This window comes from Vombatus ursinus, unplaced genomic scaffold (assembly GCF_900497805.2).
Source record: "Vombatus ursinus unplaced genomic scaffold, bare-nosed wombat genome assembly UNPS02009062.1, whole genome shotgun sequence".
NCBI lineage: Eukaryota > Metazoa > Chordata > Mammalia > Diprotodontia > Vombatidae > Vombatus > Vombatus ursinus.
In genome coordinates, this window is record NW_020948840.1 from 5,704,001 (window position 1) to 5,715,489 (window position 11,489).

Here is an 11,489-nt window from a genome sequence, read left to right on the forward strand (position 1 = left end):
GAACATAACAAGGTTTATAGAGACTTATTTGCTAGGAGTGTATGACCAGGCACTAACTTCTTTATGTAACACCTGCGGAGGGCCTGGCTGAGCCTCTACCAAGAAAACCAGAGTAGGGTTTCCACTTCAGATGGGTTTGGACCAGATGCTCTCTGAGATCTCTTCCAAGTCTGACACTCTGTGATTCAGAGGCAGCAAAAGGGAATTGACAGCCACATTTCTCTCTTAGACCCTCAAAGGAAAGAAAAAGTTTCAATGATTCATTTTTTTTAACATAAAAAAACAACAATTTAACATCCTGTATGTTTGTAGGAAACTTGATTCCAAGAGTCCTTTTAGGTCACATTCACCTTCAAAGAGATTGCTTAACTCCTGTACTATGCTTTGGTTAAAATTTATCCTAACCAGGAGAAAAGTAATATTCTCCATTTTCATATTATTGACTTCCAGGTTTATATCCAAACTCTGGGAGATGACTCTCTAAAATTAAACTTATTATTTTCTTCTCTGCTATCAAACAAGATTCATTTAAGAAAATTATTAAACATCTACTGTATACAGAGCAGTAGGCTCAGCCAGGGGGAAATACAAAATTTAGATAAGAGTTGGTTTCTGCCCTCATGGAGCATGTGGTGTAGTAGAGAGATAATGTACAAACACAGAGAGTTATTACATATGTAAAAATCAGCAGCACCATGGAACAAAGTAGCCCTCTTCCAACAAGGGGACCTAGTTCTGATCTCATTCAGCTAGATAGCACAGTAGATGCTGTGCCTGGAGACAAGAAGACCTGAGTTCAAATACAGCCTCAGACACTTATTAGTTGTGTGTCCCTAGGCAAGTCACTTAACTTCTGCCTGCCTCAGTTTCCTCAACAGTAAAGTGGGAGTAGTGATTGTACCTACCTCCCAGGGTTGTTGTGAGTATAAAATGAGTTACTATTTGTGAATCACTTAGCACAGAGTCTGGCACAGAGTAAGAATTATATAAATGTTTATTTCCTTCCTGCCACAGACAATAGTAATAATGATGAATCAAAAATACCCTCAGCCATGGATAATGGAGCTTGGTCTCCATGTGGTGTGCCAACTGGGTCACTACCTGTCTGACTACTCCTTATTCTCTTTTGCTGGCTCATCATCCTTCCCTTCTCCCTCTATACTAATTCTCCCTTGGTAACTTCATCAGTTCCCATGGGTTTAATTATGGGGATGACTTCCAGATCGATGTATCCAGTCCCAGTCTCTTCTCTGACCTTTATTCTCTCCTTAAAACCTACCTATTGGATATTTCACACTGGATGGCCTGGAGACATCTTAAACTCAACCTGTCCAAAATCTAATTCATTATCTTTTCTCCCAAACCCTCTTTCCTTCCAAACTTCCTTATTTGTGCAAAGAAATAATCCTTCCAGTTTCCCAGGTTCATAACTTCAGCATTATCCTTGACTCCCTACTCTTCCTCACCCCATATATCCAACCAATTGCTAAATCTTTTCATTTTTACTTTCATGACATCTCCTGCATCTGACTCCTTCTCTCTTTTCACACAGCTATCACCTTAGTTCAGGCTTTCATGACTTCTCACTCAGATTATTGCAAAGGCTTCCTAAACCTCCCTTCTTCTGGTCTCACTCTACTCCAATCCATCCTCCAGGGTGCTGCTAGTATGATTTCCCTTAAGCACAGATCATGCGACTTCCCTACACAATCAACTCCAGCAGCTTCCAAATGACTCAAGGAGCAAATAAAAAGTCTTCTGTTTAGCTTTTAAAGCCCTGAATAACCTGGCCCCAAACTGTCTTTCCAGTCATATTGGATAGCAATTTCAAACTGTGCAATCATAGGATCTTCACACCCAACATTTACTTCACGTTTCATCTCCCTGCCTTTGCATTTCCTTCCCTATCCCCTGCCAGAATCCCTCTCTTCCTTTAAGTAGAGTTCAAGCATCATCTTCTGCATGAAAACTTTTCTGACTTCCCCAGCCTCTAGGACTCTCCTCCCAACTATCTTATATTTAATTACTTTGTACATATTTGTATTAACTCATGTTGTGTTGGTGCTATATATAAGTATGTGTGTGTGTGTATAAATTTACAATCTGTTATTGTTTAGTAATTTTAGTCACGTCCCACTCTTCATGACCCCATTTGGTATTTTCTTGGCTAAGATACCAGAGTGGTTTGCTATATTCTTTTCCAGCTCTTTTTATGGGTGAGGAAAGTGAGGCAAACGGGGTTAAGTGATTTGCCCAAGGTCACACAACTAGTAAGTGTCTTTACTCAGATCTTTCTGACTCCAGGCCTGTTGCTCTATCCACTGTGCCTCCTCGCTGCCCTATAAATATACAATATGCACCACTTATTAGAAATCGGATCCTTATTAGCAGGAATTATTTCTTTATTTATACTTGCCTCTTCCACACCTAGCCCATAGTTGGCATTTAACACATGCTTATTGATTGATTGATTGATTGATTGATGCATGGTCAATTCAGATTTTCATTGTTGTCAGGAGTGGTGCCCAGGGTCATGGCCTGATGGATTGAGAGGGTGCTAAGTCTGAAGGTCACAACAGTTGAAAGCCATTGCCATGCCCCTCTTTTTCTGATGTGCAGAGACATAGAATTGAACCTATTAAGCAAGTAGAGGGTAGGACTGGTCTTGTAGAAATTCCTTCTTTTTCACAAAGGATAGGAAAGATAAGGCAGCTGTCTTGGATGGATATACTATAGCTTTGCTCAGACTCGCTGAGCAGGACTAGCTGATCTCTTGTGGTTTTTCTAAGATCCAGTTTTGTTTACTTTTTTGGAAAATCATTCTTTAAAACATTCTTGACTCCTTAATACACTGTCTGACTGCTGTCCTGAGTGAGACTGGAACCTTATAGTACATTAGAGTCCCATATATCCTGTAGGTACAACAGAACAAAAGAGAACAGTTGAGATTAACATGATATCAGAGAGGGAAAAGGGATTTGTTTCTTTCTGAGCTGCATTTAGGATTCACTCCTCGAAAAGCTCTATGGCTTAGAAAGAGAAAAGGCCAGTGTCAAAATTGACTTTTTTGTAGTAATGAAGTTTTCTATGTTCTTGTTTCTAAGATGATGTAGTAATTGCCTTGGGGGAAGGGATTCTCAGCACTGGAGTTTTTCTTGAAGACCATAAGAGATGAAGGGGCTACTTTTTAACTTGACAAAGAGGATCTTTGTCAGCTACCTGAGTCAGCTGTCAAAGCCAAGGGACATCTTTCTGCTCATCAACTGAGAAACCAGGGAAGGCCTCTGAGACTGCTTTTCCTTACCGGGGAGGAGGTGGCCATTCCCTGGCAGCAGATTATAAAGCCACCAGAAGTGATTTTTCTTCATCTGTTCTTTTATATTACTTACTACTCATCACATTCACCTGTCATATCTTTTCATTTGTATCATATTTAAATGTTTATATTTTATCTAGGAGGCAGCGAGGTGGTTCAGTGGGTAGAGTGCTGGACCTGAAGTCAGGAAGACTTGAGTTCAAATCCAACTTCAAGACACTTAGTAGCTGTGTGACACTGGACAGGTCACTTCACCTCTGTTTGCCTTACTCCACTGGAGAAGGAAGTGACAAAACACTCCAGTATCTTTGCCAATAAAACCCCATTAACAGCATTGGTTTGATATGATCCCCAGGGTCAAAAAGGGTTGGACATGCCTGAACAACTGAACAACAACATGTTTTATCTGGTCAGGTAGATGGCAAAGTGGATAGAGTGCTGGGCTTTAAGTTGGAAGACTCATCTTCTTGAGTTCACATCTGCCCTCAGATACTTACTAGCTGTGTGACCCTGGGCAAGTCAGTTAACCTGTTTGCCTTAGTTCCTTATCTGTAAAACGCACTAGAGAAGGAAATGGCAAACCTCTCCACTATCTTTGCCAAAAAAATCCCAAATGGGGTCACAAAGTCAGACATGACTCAACAACAGCAACAACAACAACAATTTTATCTCCCTACTAGATTAGAAACTCCATGAAAGCAGAGACTGCGTCTTAATTATATTTCTATTTCTTCCAGTGCTCTGACATAGTGCTCTACATCCTACAAACACTTATTAAAAGTATGTGGGACATTTAATAAACGTTTATTAAATGTTGAACACTGAGGCTCAGATGATTCCCACCTTTCCAGTCCTCACTTCCCACCTTTCTCCAGGGTAAAAATACACAATTCCTTCAAATGACCCTCGTGTGATATAATCTGAAGATCCTTTGCCTTCATGTTTGCCTAACCTAGGACAATCTCTGCATTATCAATGTCCCTCATGATATAAAATACCTAGAACATAACACAATATCCCTGAGTAAAATAACCACAGGATTATCACCTCCCTCATTCAGGACACTGACCTTAGAGCACCTTAGTTGTTTGGCATCGTATCACACTATTGACTCATTTTGAGTTTCCATGCTACAGGGCTCTGAACTTGTTCTTTCTGATCATAATCTTAAATCATTCCATCTCTCCCTATGACTTACTACTGCTGATCATACTCTTCACCCTCACTATGACCTCCAAACCCTCCACCCTTCAGGTCCTTCTCAAGTCATCACCCTCGCTCTCACTAAATTCTCCTCCCTTTCCAACCTTGACTCCTTAGTGAAACAGTTCAGCTCTACACTGTCTTTCTTCCTTTCTTGAAACCTGTTGCCATTTATTACTTGCCAAACACTGGAAATTAGAGAAGGGATTTCATGATAAGGCAAATAAGATTTTTTTTTTTGTCCTGGAAAGAACACAAGATAGGGAGGCAGAAAACTTGGGTTCAAATCTTGGCTCTGGCAATTACTGTGTTTGTTTCTGGCATTTACTTTGTAGACTTGGAAAAGGAAGAAGTTAAAATGCCTTCTGGGTTAATGATTACCTAGGGGAAAGCTTTTTGGCTTTGAAGCAACCCATCTGTAAACAAGGATGTAAGTCATTCAACTACCACCTTCCCACCACTCAAGTTTATAGTTAACAGATATCCAGGGTGCTGCTTACACAATTTGCAATGTTGATTCCAGTATCACATTAAGGAACACAGAAAGAGGAGATGGGGATTTGGCTCCAGAAATGATTTCTGAGTTTTATATCTATGTACATTTGGAAACTTTTATGCATTGTGGTAGAAGGAACCTCTCTGAGTGGAAGGTCTTTAGTTTAGTTTCTTAGTCTAAGGCAGGGGTTCCAATACATACATAAGGCAATATCTAGTTACACAAATATATTGAGCCACTTACTGATTTTCCCGTTTAGTTAGATGGAATAGAGAGAGCTATGGCTCCGGAAATAGAGATCTGGGTTCTAATCCCACCTCTGATCTCTACTACCTATACGTCCTTGAGCAATTTTCTTAACTTCTCCAGCTCTTGGTTTCTTCATCGATAAAATGTGGGAGTTAGAAAAGAACGTTTCTGAGGTCCAATGAGCTCCAATTCTTGATTTCATAAAATGACCAGCCCCTAAATCAAGTAACCAATTGAAAGAGTGCCCAGTTCAATCAGTGTTGCCAATTTGAGGGGTACCAGCCAGTCACAATGAACTTTGATTGTTCATAGAATAACAGAGTTGGAAGGGTTTCCAGGGGACATTTCATCCAACTTATTTGGGGATAGGAATCCCCTCTATAGTAGCCCTAAAAAGTAGTCATCCATTCTTGACTTGAGAGTTCACTACCTATGAAGGGATCCCATACAATTGCTACTAAGCTCTAATCACCAATGTCTTAGTGTATAGATGAGTCCTTTAGCAAGTGTAGCAGAGATGAGTGCCAAACCAACTCCTTTTTTGAGCTGAACTATGAAGCTAGCCATGAAGTTTGTCTTCAGTATTTATCTAAATACTGGAGATCACACATCCCACAGCTGATATCCCTCCTCAGATAATATGAACAGAGCCTTCTGTTGAACACAGATGTAGTCATCTGTAGCTTTACTCAGGAGTCATATTCCATGATCGATGGTTTCAATTACATCCCATCTTCCACTTGGTTAGCCACCATGACTAGTACTGGCACCGTTTTTATTGCAGGCCCCCGAATAAACAAATAAATTCATGAAATAACAGAGAGAAGAAACTGAAAGTAACCAGGCATCTCCCTCACATCTGTCAGTTTCACCTGAGACTATTTTCAATTCAATTCATCAAAATTTGTTGAGCAACAAGTCTTTGAAGAGCACTATTTTTATGGATTTTTTTTTGCTTAATTACTTATGACTATAAACTTTGCAAAATCTAATTCTTTCCCCTTTGACCCAGCTATCACAGTACTAGCCTTGTGCAGCAAGGTCAGAGACAGAAAGAAAAGGTCTCATATAAAACATAGTATTCATAACAGTATTCTTCGTGCTGGTACACACACATACACACACACACACACACAGAGGAACAAAATAGATGCCCATTGATTGGGCAATAGCTGAATAAACTATGGAATACCGATGTTATCAAGGGTTCAAATGATCTGTGATCACTGTGTACTTTCTTTTAAAAGCCAATTTGTTGTCTGTGCCTGAGCCATGGCTTGGGCTGTGAGAGTGGCAAGGCCAATCCAAGCTTGACTTGGGGCAAGGGGAGAGCCCCAGAAAGTGGAGTGGAACTTGTCCTAGGAGGAGACCCCAGCTCAGATACAACCCTCCTCCCACCCTCTTTCACTCCCTGTCCCAAGGATTCCAGTGGTTCCTTTAAACAATATCAAGAGGAGAAAGTAGACTTATAAGGAAATTGACCTCCATAAAGAATGGCCTTCTTGGACAACCCAATGATCATCTTAGCTCATATCTGACAATCCCATATGGCCAGCGATGACACAGGGATGGGTGAGATGGTCCTGATTGATCATGATATAGATCTGGAAAAGTTTCATTGACCTTTGGTGCCTGGAGATGATGGCTCAGAAATGCCAAGAAGCAATGTTGAAACTCAGGGCTATATCTATGTCCAATCTGTTGACATTACCTCAAGTTGGGACTTTGGCATCAGAAGACACTCAAACACAGCTCAAAGATTAGAATGACTTTGAAAAGAGAGACAAAACCAGATAGAATGCAAGAATGTCCCATGAAAAGAAAGAAATGCTTCTCATTCAGAGGAGCTCAGCTCATTGTTTGAAAAAAAAGAACTTCAAAGTCAAGTCTTCAAGTGTGGGGAAGCCCATTGCTTCTCTCCTTGCACCTAGAGCAGTGCCTGCTCCAGCTGAATAATCCTTTTAATGAGTATTCCAAATTTGATGGTAAGGGTCATATAGGGACCACTGCAACCAAAAAAATTGATATCTACCTCCCACTGCACACAAGCCAAGACAGACTGCTACCAATGACAGTTGTGACCATAGCACATGCCAAAGTGCATGACCTAATTGGCCTAATCTGCTGGCACTACACAAGTGAAAGACGAGAACCCAAGCTCAATGACAATGTCAGTGCTTATTGTCACCATATTGCTTAGGACGTTGGTGAGGTTGATGCAGACTTCCCTCCCCTGGATTCCAATGAGCCCATTCATAAATTTGGCTTTACCACTTTGGCCTTGGTTAAGAAGTATTCATCTCTTGGTCTTACAGCCAAACAGTCACTCTTTGTTCAAATAAATGCTGCTGATGGATTCTCCTTTATTCAGGTGGACAGTATGAAGATCATCATGAAGAACATCTTACAGAAGGCACTGAAATGGAGGAAGGGCTCTCAGAGGGAGTCAGGTATCTTCTGGAGAAACAGGGTGGAGCCCAAAGTCCCCGTGGACTTAGAATGCACCCTTCAGCGCTGCCACGTAGCATCTAAAGAGCACCTAGAGGGCCAGAGCACTTTGGAGTTCTGCCTTGTGTGAGAGAACAGTTCCAGGGGAGAAGGGATTTCAGAGGAGGATCCTCAGACTGACAGCCACAGTCCAAGACATGCTGTCCAGTCACCATTACAAATCTTTCAAAGTCAGCATGATTCACCGACTCAGATTCACGACAAATGTATAGCTAGGTATCTCTGGAGACAAAGTGGAGAAAGACCATCTCTAACTGAAAGGCCAGCACAAAGTTCAGGATTAAGCAGAAGCCCATTTCAACTGATTCCAATCTGCTATGTGCCTGCGACCTTGCTGAAGAAAAAAGCCCAAGTCACACAATGTTTAAACTTAGCTATCTAACCATCTCTACTCTACAGAGGTCTCTACTTTGAGTCAGATGCTGCTACTATCAATGAGAGTGTGCTGAAGGTGAATTATATCCTGAAATCCTGAGTGAGCACTGCCTGGGCTGATTACTTTGCTCAGAAACAATGGAAATTGAGCATGAGAACAAGCTTTAGCTTCCAGAAGGAGAAGAAGTCAGGACAGCAGTAATGGCTGAAACAAAAACGCTGATATGCCACCCTTCATAGCAACAGCTCCCCACAGTCTTGGTGGGCTCCAGCAAGGGAAGGCCCTAAGCTCTGGAGAGTTTCTCATGGTTAAAAGATCCTGACCACCATGTTGGGGATGGAATGGAACCCAGAATTTGGTGGGCCGCCCTATGCCCTTTGACTGGAGCCTCTTCAGCTGGAGCTAAGACTTGAACGAGGACGGCAAATATTTGGATTAGAAGCCAGACAAGATCACATGCTGGGTGAACTCCATTATGTATTACATACAATCACAAAAAAAAGAGAGATCTCTACTTTTTTTCACTGCCTGATTACAAAAGAAAGAGGTCATTTAAAACAGATCAAATGTCTTCAAATGAATACCAAACAAAACATATACTTTTTTTTCTTGTAATAAACTGGAATAATATTTATCAAGGCAAAAAAAAGTCTATTTGTTTTAATCAGTCAACAAGCACCTATAAAACAACAAAAAATGTTTCAGGCACTGAAACAGTACCTTAGCACTGGGGAAACAAAAAGAAAGGGAAGGGAAAAAAACATAGTCCCTGCTCTCAAGGACTTCACAGTCCAATGAGGGATACAACATACCAAAAAAATGGTATAAACAAGATAAATACAGGACAAATTGAAAATAATCAACAGGGAGAAGGCATTAGCATTAAGGTAGATGGAGAAAGGCTTCTTGCAGAAGGTGGGATTTAATTGGGACTTGAGGGAAGCTAGGAGGTAAAGATGAGGAGGGAGAACATGTCAGGCAAGAAACACAGCCAGTATAAATTTCTAGAGTGAGGAGATAGAATGTCTTGTACAAGGAACAGATGAAGGAGGCCAGTGTCACTGAAGTGCAGAGTACATGGCTGGAATGAGATATAGTTAAGACTGGACAAGTAGAAGAGGGCCAAGTTATAAAGAGCTTTCAAAGCCAAACAGAGGGTTTTATATTTGATCCTGAAGGTAATAGGGAGTCACTGGAGTTGATGGAATAGGAAGGTGACATGGTAAAACTTGTACTTTAGGAAGATCGATGGACAACTGAGTGGGGAATGGACTAGAGTGGGGAGAGATTTGAGGCAGGGAAACTAACCAACAGGCTGTTGCAATAATCCAAATGTGAGGTGATGAGGGTTTGTACTAGGGTAGCGGCAGTGTCAGAGGATATAAAGAAGTGTAAACAAGAACTTTCATGAAGGTAAAATTGACAGGTCTTAGCAATAGCTAGGATAGGGGGATGAGAAAGTAAGGATATGATAGGGTGTGAGTCTGGGTGACTAAGAGGAGGCCAGTATCTTCAATACTAATAGGAAAGTTAGGAAGAGGAGTGGGTTTGAGGGGAAAGGCTCTCCTCCAACAGGGTTTCTCCCATCCATGTATCAACATTAATCGGGACTCCTTGAAAGATATAATGGCGTATAACTTTGTTGCTTTGATCGCTAAAATTAGATGAGGAATAAAACAGGGTGATGTGTGCTTGTCAAAGATGTCTGCCACTGTCACGGGGAAGACCCAGGGCAGAGTCCATGTTGAAAAGGGATTCTGTATAGACTCTGGGATCTTCCAGAGATTCCTATTGGTGAAGGATATTGTTTAGGTGGCATCAAGCACTGGGAGAAAGCAGTGCCTTCAAAATGAAATTCATAAACACTCCAAAGAATCTGACAGCCATTTATACAGTAAAGACTAAGTGGACAAAAACATCTCTTGTCCAGATTATGACATCCAATTAGTTGGACAACCTATAGAGCTCATTCATAAATGCACATATAGACATACATATGCCCATGTATGTATGTATGTGTGTACATATTTATATATTCATACATACATTCATATATACCTATACCTATCTCTAAAGATACATACATGCATACATAAAATAGACACTGCCGATGGACAAGTTCAAACTAGAATTGAACAGATGGAGAACAGAAGGAATTGCTTTTGGGAAATTGCAAAGTTCCTTTAGTAGTATATCAATGTAATAAAATAGAATAAAATATCATTATAATATAAGAAAGGGTAAACTTGAGGAAATCTGAGAAATATTCATATGAACTGATGGAACAGGGATAAGTACTGTCCCTATGATTTCACTGTTATATGGAAAACTTTGGTGAGAAAACTACCTCTAGTAATGCTGTTCAGCATCTTTTCTGCAACTTATAAAGAGTTGCCTAGAGCACTGAGAGATTTTCCTAGGGTCACACAGCTAGTCTGTGCCAGTCAGGACATGAACCAAGATATTCCTCGCTCCAAGTCCAACTTCATCCACTTTTCAACTTTGCCTCTCATCAACTGATATGGAGCTGAAATAAGAAACAATCAAGAGAATATAAAAAATGACCACAGTAATGTTATGGAAAACAACACCAAAAAGGGGCTCCAATTAAATTCAGTGACTGATTCTGGTTCCAGAGGACAGTTGATGAAATACATCTCCCTCCTCTTGGGATGATACAGATGTATGCATTTTGCACACTTCAATAGATTAATTTGACGTGTTGGTGGGTTTGTTTAACTATTTGGGATTTGGCAGAGGAGGGGATATTACAAGAGAAAATAGTATGAATATCAAAGCACATAGGGAAATAATTGGTATAGAAACAAAATGTATCAAAAAGACTTTTTAAAAATCTAATGCTCTGGGGGGCAGCTAGGCGGTGCAGTGGATAGAGCACTGGCCCTGAAGTCAGGAGGACCTGAGTTCAAATATGGCCTCAGACCAAACACTTGACACTTACTAGCTGTGTGATCCTGGGCAAGTCACTTAACCTCAATTGCCTAAAAAAAAAAAAATCTAATGCTCTGCACATCATAGAAATGAGATTTTTCTTCCTATGTGTCATACAGTGCTATAACAAGGTTAAGACAGTTAGTTAATCAACAAGCATTTATTAAAGCACTTACTTTGTGCCAGGCACTATGCTAAGTTCCAGGGTTACAAAAATGAGCTAAAAACAATCCCTGCCCTCAAGGAGTTCTCATTCTAATGCAGACCTTCACAATTTGGCAGTAGGTAGGGGCCAAAATTAAAATAGGTTAAACTTCTTTGGGTTGCAGATGTTTTTAGCAGCTCACTTTTCAAGTAAAGATATAATTAATGATTAAACTATTTTGCAA

General features: G+C 40.5%; 1 pseudogene; it reads left to right on the top strand.

The window, feature by feature from the left end:
- The first annotated feature begins 6,757 nt into the window (after nucleotides 1-6,757).
- LOC114034777 lies at nucleotides 6,758-8,426 on the top strand (annotated as a pseudogene).
- The last annotated feature ends 3,063 nt before the right edge of the window (nucleotides 8,427-11,489 follow it).